Genomic DNA, 17,153 nt, shown 5'->3' on the forward strand with positions numbered 1-17,153 from the left:
CTGATTAATGACCGAAGCTTCGCTGGAGGCAATGATTAGGTCACCAAAGTCCAGGTTGGATAAAGCAGTTGGGCATCATCCAATCATGATGATGATGATGATGATGATGATGATGATGCTCAGAGCTAGGATTCATATGTAATAAATGTAGCCAAATATATACATACATATTGGCTAAAAAAATCAAAATATGGAGTGAAATATGGACTAATAATTTTATAAATTAGGTGAAAAATAATATAAAGAATAATATTGTATCCAATTTTAATACTTATAAAAAAAGAGTAAAATTATTCAATGCTTAAACCATGAAAACCACAAACGTAAGTATCGTCACAGAACAAGGATCATAGCAGGTTGAGTGACAAGGCCGAAGCCAGCAAGAAAGACAAAAATATGCATAGAGCGGAATTTTCTTTCCCTATTTCATCGTAATACTGTGACAGAATCCAGATTTTAATTAATGATGCTAGTAAAATAAATGTTGCATTATTTTCTGGGAAGAATAAATTCGAAACCGTAAAATTTGGAAGATACTTAAAATAAAATTTAAATTATGTAAAGATAGGTGAGTTTTCCTCAAATATATAAAAACATGTACTGAAGCTGGAAATATGTACAAACGTGGAAAATAAAATAGCTTTTAAATCAATCCAAGTATCCTAATTCTTAAAATTTTAACTGTAGCTGATGAATTAACAAATATGTATTTACATAGAAATCCCAGCCCTGATGATGATGATGATGATGAATACAGATTTCTCTACAATATCTTAAGGATAATTAAATCGCAGGAATACATTCAACCGTTTGGGAATAGCCACCTTCGTCAGAGTTCTATATGATGAACAGACACGGTTCAAATCAATTGTACCACATCATCTACAAGCACCTTAACCGTGATGTTGTTAATGGATACAATATATCAACGGTTCCTCCTGGGCTGAGCAGCTTGGCCGAGAGCTAACCTTCTAAGCCCAAATTGGTGGATGGGATCCCACTTCGTCCTGTGGTATTTAAGGTGTTCAAATACGCTACCTCACGTTGGTAGATTTATTGGTACGTAAAAAAACTCATGCGAAACAAAATCCTGGCAAATCGATAGCTCTGTAAACCATAATAGTAATTATTTGGATGTAAAACCACAAAACATTATTATTATTTATAATACGAGGGCTATTTTTTTTTAAGGTCCGATCGGTCGCGACAGTCAAACGCCCGCTAATATATGATGAACCGCTGCGCAGATGTGTTGCGCAACGTCTCTGAAATGACCGTTATGCGCCTCACCTCAGTCCCGTCAGTAGTGAACGTGCAGCGCGCTCGTAAACATGGCTACAACGATCGCTTCGCCCGCCAAGTGTGAAGTGCACGGTGTAATTCGATTTCTTCAGGCCGAGGGATGCAATGCAGCCGAAATTCATCGCCGAATAAGTCGTGTGTATGGTGAAACGTGCATGAGCGACACAGCAAAGTGCGACAATGGTGCAGGAACTTTACAGCAGGGCGTACAGACGTCCATGATGCAGGCGGCCAGGGAAGGAAGCGTGTGTCAACCGATGATCTTGTTCAGCGTGTGGATCAGGCAATTTGAGAAAATCGTCGGTTCACAATTTCTGTGTTGAGTGCTTCATTTCCTGAAAATTCCAGGTCAGCTCTCTACACAATTGTGAGTGAGACACTTCAGTACCGCAAACTTTGTGCGAGATGGGTTCCGAAGATGCTGTCTGACCATCACAAAACACAGCGAATGGGCGCCGCTTTAGCGTTTCTCCAGCGCTACCATGATGAAGGACCGGATTTTTTGAACAAAATTGTCACAGGGGACGAGACATGGGTTCATTTTGAAACGGAAGAAACAAAAGAGCAATCCAAACAGTGGATGCATTCGCACTCCCCGAGTAAGCCAAAGAAATTCAAGCGAACATTCTCCAACAGAAAGTGTATGGCTACTGTGTTCTGGGACCGGAAAGGAGTTCTGTTGGTGGAATTCATGGAACGTGGTTCCACCATCACTGCAGCCGCATACTGTGCGACTATTCAACGTCTATGACGGGCAATTCAGAATAAGCGGAGAGGGATGTTGTCATCAGGCATTGTCCTCCTCCATGACAATGCTCGGCCGCACACTGCAGCTGCCACCACGAACCTCCTGCTGCGTTTCCAGTGGGACGTTTTCGATCACCCATCATACAGTCCGGACCTGGCTCCATCAGATTTTCACCTCTTTGCTCACATGAAATGCTGGCTAGGAGGACAGCATTTTGACACCGACGAGGCGCTGCAGACCGGCGTACAAAGATGGTTACAGGCGCAGGCGGCGACGTTATATCAAGAGGGCATTGACAAGTTGGTACCACGCTACAACAAATGTAATCTGCGAGGCGACTATGTTGAAAAATAGCTGTGATGTATCAGTAAGTGTTACTAATAGAAAAATGTCAAATTTGTACTGCTGTTTCATTTCGTGACCAATCGGACCTTGAAAAAAAATATAGCCCTCGTAATTTATATTCAGACTTCTTGTCTTGAATATCATTTGCTAACGATTTTCAGTAACAATTCCCAAACAGTTACCAAAATTGGAGTAGTGAAAGTTAGAGGGTTCTGCTTTTCGTAACCTTGACACTAGGGATGGTCAGTTTTAAACCTGTCCCCACTGAGCGAGTTGGCCGTGCGATTAGGGTCGCGTATCTATGAGACTGCATTCAGGAGATGGTGAGCTCGAATCCCACCGTCGACAGGCTCGAATATGATTTTCTGTGGTTAGCAATTTCCACACCAGGAAAATGCTGGAACTGTAGCCTACCTTCATTAAGGCCACGGTCGCTGTCTTCTCAATCCTAGTCCTTCGATGTGTAGGTGCGACGTTAAAGCACTAGGAAAAGAAAGAAAACTTCTCCCCGGCAATTAACAAGCTACGCGTGATGTAAATCGAGTGAATCATAAGACCACGTTCGTCTAAAATAATTAAGAAATAAATCACTTCATTTCTACATTTATCCACTTACTGACAGCGAATCGAATCCACTGCCTTCCGCGAGTATCGAACACGCCTAAGCAAGGCAACTCCCGAAAGAGAACAGTAGCTTCGATGTAATCTGCAGTGTGAAGTCTGTCGTCAACGTTCAGCCGGCAAGCTTCTATGAATTAACTAAGCGCATCCACAATCCTCGTCGTTTAGTTCCACATCACTTAGAATTAATCCATTATAAACGGAGTCTAACCACCGTCGTCTTAGTCTCCATCTACTTCTCCTACCTTTATGACCGAGCTCATTATTCTCTTAGGTAACCTATCCTCCTCCATTCACGTCATATGATCACACATCCCCGAAGCCACTTTGCACGTACAGCTTCATCAATCGAGTTTCTTCTTTATTTAGGCTTTATCTTCTCGTTTCAAGAACTCCTACCACTGTTCTCACCTTTATTACCAGCTAGAATTCTCACAACATTCATGTCTATTACTTGCAACTTATGAGTAATATATCCACCCAGCCTTCAATTCCGCATCCTCCTATGGGTAGGGGTGGTAGAATAACCAACGGTATCCCCTTCCTGTCGTAAGAGGCGATCAAAAGGGGCCTCATGGGCTCTGAACTTTGGAGCGTAGGTTAGCGACCGTGGAGCCCTCAGTTGAGTTCTGGCATTGCTTCCACTTACTTGTGCCAGGTTCCTCACTTTAATCTATCCTATCCGACCTCCCTTGTTCAACTCTTGTTCTTTTCAGACCCCAACGGTACTACGTATGGAAGCCTAGGGAGTCTTTCATTTTCATACCCTTCGTGGCCCTTGTACTCTTTTGGCCGATACCTTCACTTTTCAAAGTGTCGGACACCTTCCATTTTTCTCTCTGATTAGTGTTATATGGGGGATGGTTGCCTAGTTATACTTCCTCTTAAAACAATAATCACCACCACCTTTCACTTACGCACAAGGAAATTGTTACAGATCGATGTAAACTGATCTTCGAATGAGTGCTCAATTCATTTGTATACACGGTGAACCCGAACTCCACAGACATACCTTCGGAGATCGTTCAGGGATATCTTCTCAGTATACTGGTATAAGGGATCCGTGGTGTCCGGTGACTCGTTAATGAATAATAATGTAACTATGATTTCTTCGGTAGGTTTGTTCGTTGTTGTTTCTACGAAAATACATTCACAAGAGGGAAAGGACCTGTAGTATACAATAACAAAAACGCACAACACAAAACACAAAGTAATGCAAAGCCTGCAATATGCAATAAGCAAAATGTACAACACAAGAAAAGAGTAATTCAAAAGAGAGCCTCGTGGCCGGTATGGTAAAACTGTTTGACATAAATGTTCGGAAATTTAACTGCATATAACTTTAGTTTAGTAGTATTTATGGATGGGATCACTAATAACATACATACTTCTTTCTTTCTTTCTTTCTTTCTTTCTTTCTTTCTTTCTTAATCTGTTTACCTTCCAGGGTTGGTTTTTCCCTCGGACTCAGCGAGGGATCCCACCTCTACCGCCCTAAGGGCAGTGTCCTGGAGCTTCAGACGCTGGGTCGGGGGATACAAGCGGGGAGGATGACCGGTACCTCGCCCAGGCGGCCTCACCTGCTCTGCTGAACAGGGGCCTTGGTGGGGGATTCGAAGATTGGAAGATCTAGACAAGAAAGAGGGAAGGAAGCGGCCGTGGCCTTCAGTTAGGTACAGCCCCAGCATTTGCCTGGTGTGAAAATGGGAAACCACGGAAAACCATCTTCAGGGCTGCCGACAGTGGGATTAGAACCCACTATCTCCCGGATGCAAGCTCACAGCCGCACGCTTCTAACCGCACGACCAACTCGCCCGGTTTGCTATTTGTTGATGGATGTAATTATTTTATATCCGTCTCTTCACACAGCTTTAAGAAAAATATAATTTCGACTGAAATTTCAGTCTCATGTCACTCAGAGCATGAGCAGTGGTTCTGAATGCTATAAAAGATGCTATTGATAGGGTAAGTCATGTAACGATAGATTTCTAGCCTAATGAGGAAACTAATATCAAACTACCTCACTCCTCTTACGCGTCATTCGAGGAACTGATATTTGATTTCTGTGACAAATATAACTCAAAAGAAATATTGTTGAAAGGGAGCATTCATAATAGAGAATCAGAATCAAGGAGTTGAAGAGGAAGAACATATACGTTGTGGAGACGGGGTAGCACATAAATGTATCTGGCAAAATGTAGAGAAGGAACGAGAGTGCCTTGATTGTGTTGCTACTGATACAAAAAGGTCTCATCTACAGATATCACTACGAATGTACAGTATATCTCTCCACAGGAGATGGATGAATATCTGCCCCTTTTTCGTTCATAACACATGAAACTGAATTCCTACGTACTGTACATGTAATGATTATCAGCATGGATAAATCTGAAACGAAATCTAACGTAATACACTCTTACCGAAACAATATCCATATGCGTGGGTATGGACATACAATTATGAGGCCGGAAGAAACCACAACGTGACCATTCCATGACAAGTAGTGCTTCTGAATGCTATAAAAGTGTTTAAGTCGCCTCTTAGAGCAGGCAGAGAATACCATGTATGTATTCTACCGACACAAACCAAACGGGGAGAGCACAGTAAAACGTCTGCATACGGTAATTCGACGGGGACATGTGAACGATCGAATAATTCCTCACGATGTAGGTGTGAACTGCTAGCCTAAAATTCATTCAAAGTATACATACAGAAGGACTAAATGTAATCCTATGTCGCCTTTCTCTACAGAGTTGGGTGTGAAGTGAGATGAAACTTCGTAGCGAGTTTTTACGACCGAATGCCGTTCCTGACTTCAACCTCATCAGAGGAGTTTATTAGCTGAAAAGCATGACGTGATATATAAGACGATAGTAGGAAGGGAGAGGGTGAAACCCGGTCCAGGCACATAGCCTACTCCTGTCGAACAGCACCAAGGGGTCTGCTCAAGGCTTCACGTCCCCATGCCGTCACTTCATGTGAACACTGAAGAGAGGTTTGGAATTGAATCCAGGCTTTTGGCACGCAATCTAGTTGTTAGAAGTAAACCACTACCTCTCGTATCCTGCCAACCAACATTCTGATGGTGAAAGTGTTTTCGACCAACGGGACTCGAACCGGCTAACTGCGGTGTCAGACTATATAGACTTGGTGCCTTAACGATTATGACCACCAGGCGGGCTTACATACCGATGTAAATTAAATACATTCTTAAATATAAATGTTATATCCCACCAAGCATTGTTACGACTTTCGGAGAAGCCGAGGAACCTGAAATTTTAGTCCCTTAGGGTTGCCTTTACATGACAGTAAATCTACCGGCAACAAGCTGATACAGTATATTTGAGCTTTTTCAACTACCTGCAGATTAAGCCCGGATCCAATCCGCCAAGCTTTACCCTCAGAAAGGCAGTGCACTGCATTTAAGCTACTCGGTCCAGCTTTAGTAATAATGTAGGGTTTACTTCCCGCTAACTAAAATTATTGGTTCTCGGAGGCACAAAAGTGCTGGAATTTTCTTCTGCACGAGGTGATTTTACTTGCCAGTAATCTACCGACACAAGACTGGCATATTTAAGCTCATTAAATTTCCACTACCGAGCTCGATAGCTGCAGTCGCTTAAGTGCGGCCAGTATCCAGTATTCGGGAGATAGTAGGTTCGAACCCCACTGTCGGCAGCCCTGAAAATGGTTTTCCGTGGTTTCCCATTTTCACACCAGGCAAATGCTGGAGCTGTACCTTAATTAAGGCCACGGCCGCTTCCTTCCCACTCCTAGCCCTTTCCTGTCCCATCGTCGCTGTAAGACCTATCTGTGTCGGTGCGACGTAAAACAACTAGCAAAAAAAAAAAAAAAAAAGCCACTAGACTGAGACTCCCCACCTTTGAATTAGAAGATCAGCACTTCCACCATCTGAGCAATTCAACTTGGCTTTTCTTTAGAAGTAATCTTCGGTGTGTGGTGGGGGCATGTGGGCGATTCAATAATTCTTCATGATGCCCTCATTTACTTATTTAAGGAATAAACGCAAACCCTATACAAGAAGTAGCTAATTTACAAGTTCGGATCCTATGTGATCCTGTGTGATCCTGTGAGTTTCAACAACATGGTAAATGGTAAGCTTTTCTCTTTTTATCTTTTCTTTTTTTTTTTTGTTGGCTTAACGTCGCGTCGACACAGATAGCCTAGGTCTTACAGCGACGATGGGGTAGGGAAGGTCTAGGAGTGGGAAAGAAGCGCCTGCAGCCCCCCAGCATTTGACTAGTGTGAAATGGTAAGTACTTCGATGATTAGCCCCATTTTGTTGGAGAGTGAAGGAGTAAAACGTATCTGCCTAAGCAGTTGTAAAGAAATTCTTGCTCAAAGTGGCTAATCAGCGGTTCCCAGGCTTCGTTAGGGGTCTAAGATTGATAACGTCATGTTTTAAATAAGACACTGCGGAGGCACTTGTCTCTAGTAGGCTATATTGTACAAAAGGAACTATGGTACCAAACCAGTACCCTACATAGCATGTACTCTAATAGCCTCTATACTGTCAAGTTTGGGGAATATCAACCCTGAAAGAGTATAACAGAAGGTACGAACGGGACAGCGAAATGGTAATGAAATATAATCGCATTTGTTATTGCTTTCTCACAACGCAAAATTAATTGCTTCAATCATTAGTAAATCTCGTGAGATGTCAGTGGCACACTTGATATTCTGTACCTAAGGTAGCAAGTAAGTTCTGTCCTACTAAGGTAGGCTAACTAACCCCACGGCACTACAGCCCTTGAATGGCCTTGGCTTACCAAGCGACCGCTGCTCAGCCCGAAGGCCTGCAGATTGCGAGGTGTCGTGTGGTAAGAACGGCGAATCCTCTCAGCCGTTATTCTTGGCATTCTAGACCGGGACCGCTATCTCACCGTTAGATAGCTCCTCAACTCTAATCACGTAGGCTGAGCGGGCCTCGAACCAGCCCTCAAATCCAGGTAAAAATCCCTGACCTGGCCCGGAATCGAACCCGGGGCCTCCGGGTAAGCGGCAGGCATGCTATCCCCACACCACGGGGCCGGCACTAAGGTGGACTATATAGCACTAAAGGAAATATAAAACGTGCTATAGTAATTTGATATTTTCAAACCTTTCGCTGGGGAAATGTCCGACACTCTGGTGTGCCTTAAAATATAGACTACCTAAAAGTGATATAAAGTACATAAATTATTATTATTATTATTATTATTATTATTATTATTATTATTATTATTATTATTATTTCCATCATCACCAAATACCTCACACAAGAATAAATATGGTTTTTAAAATAGGCGAAAAACCAGTAATGTGATTGAATTACAATTTTCAAACATTTACGTTAACTTAAGCAGCCTATAAATCAAGCAAGAAACCAACCAATAACATTGCCATACAAACCTGATGGGATTTGGCCACAGACATATAGATCTAGACTGGCAATAAGCAGCAGGTTTCTGAAGTCGGAAGCGTGCGGCCGCGGCCATCTTACGTCACTAAACTACCGCGATGCATTAACGTAAAATAGGAAGAGAAACGGGAATATTGGACAGGAGATAATTAAAATAATTAAAAGCACATCGAAATAATAACACTGATTAATTAGACCTATTAGGTCCTTCATTTTTTATTTGCTAGGGGCTTTACGTCGCACCGACACAGATAGGTCTTATGGTGACGATGGGATAGGAAAGGCCTAGGAGTTGGAAGGAAGTGGCCGTGGCCTTAATTAAGGTACAGCCCCAGCATTTGCCTGGTGTGAAAATGGGAAACCACGGAAAACCATCTTCAGGGCTGCCGATAGTGGGATTCGAACCTACTATCTCCCGGATGCAAGCTCACAGCCGCGCGCCTCTACGCGCACGGCCAACTCGCCCGGTGGTCCTTCATTTTACTGTTAAAGATAGAAACACTGGAATATCAATTTAGGAATATTTAAAAATAGCCAACCTCTTTTAGACCGATCTATGGTCTAATCTCTTTCCATTCAACTCTCTTTTACAGAATGATTTACGCGTGTTTTCGTGTTTGTTTGTTTGTCCAACCCTTGTTCCGTTTTTGTACAGGGTCGGATATGAAGTGAGATGAATCTTTCGTGGCGAGTTTTTATGACCGGATGACCTTCCTGACGTCAAACTCAACAGAGGAGTTAATGAGTTAAATTGAATGGCGTGATATATGATAGTAGGAAGGGAGAGGGTGGAATCCGATGCCGGCACATAGCCTTCTCCTGTCGAATAGCACCAAGGTATCTGCTCGAGGAGTTTCTTCCCCATCCGACGGACGTAACACCATCAACAGCGTCATATGCCCTCACTCCATTTGAGCACTGCGGAGTGGTCTGGAATTGTATACCCTCCCTACATTGCCGGTCAACATTCTGATAGTGATTTTTTTTTCGACCAATGGGACTCGAACGGGCTAACCACGGTGTCAGACTGTTTACACTTCAAAGCCACCAGACGGGCTCTCACACGTATTATCAGGTACAGTAATGAAATTACAGTAATAAGGCGATAGACTGTAACCGTCCAGGCTTCTCCAGCCCTACTAATTTTTGACGAGAGGGAACAGTTACAAGACGTGCGCGTCCTCTGAGTTTAGATCTTGAAGAAAAAATAAAAAACAACAATATTTCATACAACTTAGCTGTGACTTCATTAAATATATTCCCTTTCATGACTGAGCTTAAACGATTGCATGTGTTCTCTCCGAAGTACATCTCAGTAAGTTTGCTCACATGAACTACATATTTCGCAGGAACATGCACATTACCTCCATTCTTGAAGGAAATTAAGGGATATGGATTTTCTAATAATAATGTTTAATTATTTCAATTTACGTCGGAGACGCTGAGGTGCCGGAATTTTGCCCCGCAGTTCTTTTACGTGTCAGTAAATACACCGACACGAGACTGGCGTGTTTGAATACATTCAAATACCACCGGGCTAAGCCAGGATCGAACCTGCCAAGTTGGGGTCAGAAGGCCAGCGCCTCAACCGTCTGAGCCACTCAGCCCAGCTAAGGATTTTCTTTTTGTACAAGAGCTTCCTTGCAAGTATCACACGGTAGATAATAACTGACTAACATCTTTACCACCAAATCCTGAGATACTGTATATTCAATAATATCCTGTGATAACCTAACACCTATTTTGACTGTTACAAGCTCACCTATCCTTCCACTCTAATTTTAACAGCAATTTTGATATCCTTACAATGTATCCCTAGAGAATAGAAGAGATCAAGGCCACCATTATTCCATTACTAACACCACCGAAACAGAAACTTAAGTTACAATACAATGTTGTATTATTATTATTATTATTATTATTATTATTATTATTATTATTATTATTATTATTATTATTATTATTATTAGGTCCTAGCCGCACTCCATCACGAGGGGGTTAACGCCGACAAGTATACGCCGGAAGGAAGTGAATTAGACATCTTTAATAGTAAATAAAATTATTGTATTAATAAGTAGACAACAGGTGCACATGACCACATGTACGCCACTTACCGATGTATTGAAACTCGTATTGCTTCCTTATTCTTTCTTCGTAAATAGGAAAAACCTCACCCAAACACTACTCAGGTATTCAGCATTCTGCCACAAAATTGTTTGCTGAAGCATTATTGTGAAATGTGCATTAAAACAACATGAAACAAAACTGCACTAACACAGCAACATGCATGTTTACAATGGCTCTGTAGTGACGAAAGATGGCGGCGGCCACAAGCTTCTGGCTTCACTAGTACACGCGAGCACAGAAATGGTGTCCCGGTATAAACAAAGCATGGCATACCCCCACCTCCACGCTTAACGCATTGCTGCAGGTAGACAGCCCGCTACAAGACTGTTGTTTGAAATGGGCACGGTGGTGGATGTATAGCAAAACACACAGTGTGCCTTCAGCACTACCCGTTCACTCCCGCCCCTCTTTTTCGGTACTGGAGTGGCCTTCGACACTACCCCTTCACTCCCTCTCCTCCTATTCTGCACTGGAGTGGGGCAGTGTTGATTGTTTATGCCGGGACACTATTTCTGTGCTGGCATGCACCAATGCTGCGAGATAGGGCGCTGTCAGTCTATTTACTATATGTCTGTGTGTTTGGCCTAACAAGCGACCGTTGCTCAACCTGAAGGCTTGCAGGTTAGAAGGTGACGCATAGTCAGTGCGACGAATCCTCTCGGCCGTTATCCTTGGCTTTATAGACCGTGGTTGGCATCCATCTCACACTCAGACAGACCCTCAACTGTAATCACGTAGCTGAGTGGACCTCGAATCAGCCCATAGATGCAGATAAAAATTCTTGACCTGACCGGGAATCGAACCAGGGGCCTCAGGGTGAGAAGTAAGCACGCTACTGCTAGACCACGGGGCCGATCCAAATATAAAGTGATACTTTTAATTATTTTAAAGCTTTCTATAGTATTAAATCCTCAGTATTGTAGAGCAATAGCAACAGACGTCCGCCTCTGTGGAGTAGTGGTTAGTGTGATTAGCTATCGCCTCCAGAAGCCCGGTTTCGATTTTCGGCTCTGCCACGAAGTTTTAAGAGGGGAGAACTGAAACGGCGTTCACTCTGCCTCGGAATGTCAACTGAGTAGAGGGGGTTCGATTCCCACCCCAGCCATCCTCGAAGTGGTTTTCTATGGTTCCCCCATTTACTCTCCAGGTAAATGCCAGGATGATAAGTCTAACTTATGATCAAGGTCACTTCCTTCCCCTTCATTACCTATCCCTCCCAATCTTCCCATTCCCCAAAAGGCACCTCTTCAGCACAGCAGGTGAGGCCACCTGGCGAGATACTGGTCCTCTTCCCCAGTTGTATCCACGACCAAATGCCTCATGCTCCAGGACACTACCCTCGAGGCAGTAGAATTGGAATCCCTCGCTGAGTTCGAGGGAAGAACCTACATTGGATGGTAAACGGATTAAATAAATAAATAAATAAATAAATAAATAAATAAATACATAAATAATACGATCAGAGTATCATTAACCATACATTTCTGAAATTTATTGCCGTGGATAGGGAAGCAAATGTCTACTTCTGGAAAAAGTACAAGTTTTGAATTTATTTTCTTCTATGTGATGTGTAGGCCTATGATTTTATCTTAGAATGATCAGCCATAAATGTATATTGTATTATTATTATTATTATTATTATTATTATTATTATTATTATTATTATTGTTACGGACTTTTCGGTGGTAGGTAGAGGTGAAAGAAGGTGCGGGTGTGAATGGGTTTCAAGCTACGAAATTATAGTGCAATGTAAAATTAATTTAAAAGTTAACAAGGTTATATTTTCTTTTCGAAAACAAAGAAATAACAAGCATGGCAGGTACAAAGTAGCAATTCAAAAGGGGTTAGTTACAATATTTACAGAATTTGGGCTTCGCGCCCTGACTTCACAATGCTTGGGCAATCAGCTCAGTTTTACCTCAAACACAAGTTTTAACAGAGGGGGAGAAAACCCCATTCATACCTAGGAGCCCTTGCTCCCAATTACACTGAAAAACCTCCATGAGGCATACAACCCAGAATTTTCAAAAGAGCCACTCGCTCTCAAAATTTAAGCCTCTCCCAGGCCACACCAAACTCCACCTTCAAGTTGTCCTCAACGGACATAAACACAGGGGTAAAATACCCAATCTACTGAGGTCTATTAAAAGAAAAGCAGGTTAATTAAATGACCTCTAAAATAACAATTTGAGAGGAGGCGAACTTGCACTCCTAATACACTCTGATTAAGACCTACTTGGCACTAGGCCGTTAATACAAGGGCTAATCCCATGCTAAAGAGGTGACTTAAGAAAAGAACAATTTGTTTTACATTAACGAAAAATAGGTCGAGAAAATAAGTTCACCTCAAGACAATGTGAGTGGGAGCTCGAGAGGGTTAGCACTCTCTATCCCAATATGTCGTTTTACAAGAGAATAGATGAAAAGGGAAGTTACATTTTAGGAAAAGGTTACATGGTTGAACGCTTAGAACCCGCCCCGAAAGTTAAACTGCTGAGCTAGCAAAGAAAGAAGTTATTAATCGGCCATTACCTTGTGTTGAACGGCTGGAGAAGAAAGAGGCGCTTCCCGCCCCCTGCTATGTACTTAACACACTGAAAGATGGAACAGAAGTGGCCGAGAGACCCAAAAATCAGCAGTTTAAATACTCTCGCGGAAGTTTCTAGGCGTTAGGGGAAAGAAAACACCCTCCCACAAACTCTTTATTGGATAGGACCCCGCAACAGATTCAAGTTGGGGGAAGATACATCTGATTGGATAGAAATTAATTTAAGAAATTCGGGATTGGTTAGGTTCAACACAAGGGGAAGAAAGGGGTAAATATTGCCAACTTAAACAATGATAGAAAGAAATTTAACAAAGAACAAACTCTTGAAATTAAATTTTCTCCAAAAAAATAGTTCTTTGACTCCGCACTAGGTTGCACTATTGTAGATCTTCAGTAGTGTCCTCTAGAAGAGAAAGTTCACACTTCTTACTTCAAGCGAAACAAAAACACTTCAAAAATGACACAGTTCAAAAACTCAAAATTTTCCACGTGGTGACATCTTCTGAGAAGGTAAAGAAGTAACAGCGTAGATAAAGTTCAGACTTCCTCCAGCAGAGGAGTTTCAACAGGCGCACATTTTAAATTAGCGGAGTGGAGGTGTACCGCCCGGTACAGACCTCACCCCCCAAAAGTTCCTCCAGGGATGACACATGAAATCAGTTTGAAACAAGGTCCAAGTTATGCTGTGGGTATGAAGATTGATTGCCAAAAAAATTTATAAGATTTTCTTAAATTGGGTTGATTTGGTTTCAAAATTTGTTGTTGCAGATGAAGTAAAGTCTTTATATTTGTAGAAGTTGAATTTCTGAAGATAACTTTTTATACTTGAAAGTGAAGAAAAAAAATTTCAAAGTCCACCAAATATTGCAGTTGAATTCCCAAGTGTAGTCATTACTTATGGTATCTGTTCATGTAGTAGATGGTGATGAAGTGGGATTGCCAGACCGGCCGTTGCGGCTTGCGTCCAAAGGAGGCCGCTCGGACCCCTCAAGTACCCTGAGATACCGCTCGCCCGCACTATGAGGGGAGCAGAGTTGTTGAAGCACGCCGCGCCCGCGGTGAACATATACAGGCTGCGGGCAAGTAGCAGGTCGTGCGCCGCACATCAGCCTTGGCCGGGAGGAGAGCTCCGGCTCGCCGTGCACACGTCTTCCTCGCTGGGGCCGAGGGGGCCCGTCCTCAGCTCCAGTTGCTGCACGGCGCCGCGCGGCTGCGGGGGCACTGAAACATTAAAGCTTGGCGGCAGAATTGTGTTGGACCATCATCTTTTTTGAGGGTACAGGCTTGTGGAGAGGTTGAGGGGCCAGCGGCGTGCAAATATCCATGGCATAAGTCAAGCCACTGTGTGTATTGACGCAGGAGACGGGAGCGTGGTAATGGCCGAGGTAAGGACAGGAAGGCAGTTTAACAATCGGGGAGGTTTACAAGAAATGCTTACATATAAAATAAAATAGAAGGAGCAGAATGCCTTAAGAGTGGAACTCAAAAAAAATATAACCTTCATATTCCTATCAAATTATATGAAGCAAGTTGACACAAAATTTACACTGGTTTCACCTGTGACAGGTGAACCCTAAATATCCTCTCGGTGGCTGGATTGCTTACTAACAAAGTAACCGGCGTAAGAAAATCGAGAATGATGCATGGCCCATGAAATCTGGGGGCAAGCTTGCCCGCGGGAACAAAATTCTTGACCATCACCTGGTCACCTACCTTCAAAGTGGTGGGTCTCCGTCCAAGATCATACCTTTCCCTAACCTTTTCATGAGACACTTTAAGATTAGCTTTAGCCTTCTTCCAAAGATCTTTAATGTTATCCGGATCTATTGTCTCGGGTAGAATGTCATTCAGAGACCAGAGGTTAGAGAGCGGCGAGTTGGGAACAAACTTGAACATCAAAGAAGCTGGAGTAAACTTGTGAGATTCATGAACCGCCGAATTCAAAGCAAAAGCTATCCAATGCAGGGACGTGTCCCACCTGGAATGATCTTCATGATGATAGGCAATAAGTGCGGACCTGAGATTACGGTTAACCCGTTCAGCCAGAGATGGTTGAGGGTAATAAGCAGAAGTAGTTACATGAGAGATTGATAAGTCAAAACAGAATTTACGAAATAAATTAGATGTAAAAGCCTTAGCATTATCAGATACAATATATTGACACGGACCAAAAGAAGCAAAAATAGAATTTAAGCAGGTAATGGTAGACTGAGCGGTAGCCAGCTTAGTCGGAAATAACCAAGAAAATCTGGTAAAACCATCAACGCACACAAAGATGAACTTGTTAGCATTACCCTTTGACTGGGGGAAGGGTCCTACATAATCGATATACAGACGTTCCATGGGGCGCGACGCTTGATGCGAAGACAAAAGGCCTACCTTGGTGGACATGGTGGGTTTACTGAGCAAACAAGATTTACAAGCATTTACAAGTTCCCGGATTTCACCGTCCATACCTTTCCAGATGAACATTTCACGAATCTTCTCACGAGTTTTAAAGATTCCAAGATGCCCTCCTAATGGGGTCTCATGATAATACTTGAAGATCATAGGTACAAGAACAGCTGGAACGACAACTTTCATCATCCTATCATGCCTCGATGGGCAACATAGAACACCATTCCTCAGAACATAAGGGACAACATGTTCCCCAGAAGAAAGGGTTTCCATTATCGGAGCCAGCGTCGGATCTTCACGTTGGTATTTCTCAATATCCCTAAAAAGCATGGGAGCATCTGTTAAGATGGCATTAACACCAGATAGTATGGAATCGGGAGGTGATGAACTGTCGACCGGTTCGTGGGTCTCGACGTCGTTATGAAACATACGGCTGAGTCCATCAGCAACAACATTTTCGGTACCTCTGATATGTCTAACATCAAACTGGAAGGCGGAAATACGAATAGCCCAGCGGGCTATACGACCAGTACGACGCGGCCTACCTAAGACCCAGCTTAATGCTTGATTATCTGTCTCCAGGTCGAATTTGACATGTTCCAGATAGAGACGGAACTTTTCTAAGGCAAATAAGACTGCCAACCCTTCGAGCTCATAGATGGAATACTTGGCTTCTTGAGCCGATAGAGTCCTAGATGCATAGGCGATGGGTCGCCTCCCTAGTTCAGTCTCTTGAAGAAGGACTGCAGCTACTGCTGACGACGACGCGTCGGTTTGGACGATGAATTTCTTCGAGAAATCAGGCATAGCAAGTACAGGGGCATTACAAAGCGCTAATTTAAGATCTTCAAAAGCGGCTTGTTGAGAAGGTCCCCACTCGAATTTGATGCCTTTCCTACGAAGAAGGTTTAAGGGCGCCGCTCTATTAGCAAAGTTAGGAATGAACTTCCTGAAGAAATTCACCATACCAATGAACCTGGCGATACCTTTAATGTCCTTGGGAGGTTTAAAATCACGGATGGCCTGTGTTCTAGAATGATCGACTGCTACACCATCGGGTGACACAATATGCCCTAGGAATGACATAGAGGGCTTAGCAAAGGCAACCTTGGACAACTTAACAGTTAACCCAGCCTTACGAAGGCGATCGAGAACTTCTCGCAAATGATCTAGATGTTCTTCAAAAGTCTCTGAAAATACGACGACATCATCTAAATAGTGATATAAGTACTCGAATTTGATGTCGGGGAAGACCCTATCTAGTAGCCTAGTGAGCACAGCTGCCCCCGTGGGGAGCCCGAAAGGCACGCGGTTGTATTCGTATAAATTCCAGTCCGTGGCAAACGCTGTAAGGTGTTTAGACTCTTCGGCAAGGGGAATTTGATTATAGGCCTGATTCAAGTCCAAGATAGTGAAGAACTTGGCCTTACGAAACCATGAAAAGCAAGAATGAAGGTCAGGAAGGGGCACAGATTGCAACACCACCTTCCGATTGAGAGCCCTGTAATCAATGACAGGCCTGAAGCCTCCTTGGGGTTTCGGGACTAGAAAAATAGGCGATGAATACGCCGACTTAGAGGGCCTAATAATACCATCCTTCAACATCTGATCGATAATTTCTTTCAGAGCCTTCATTTTAGGTG

Source organism: Anabrus simplex, chromosome 1 (assembly GCF_040414725.1).
Source record: "Anabrus simplex isolate iqAnaSimp1 chromosome 1, ASM4041472v1, whole genome shotgun sequence".
NCBI lineage: Eukaryota > Metazoa > Arthropoda > Insecta > Orthoptera > Tettigoniidae > Anabrus > Anabrus simplex.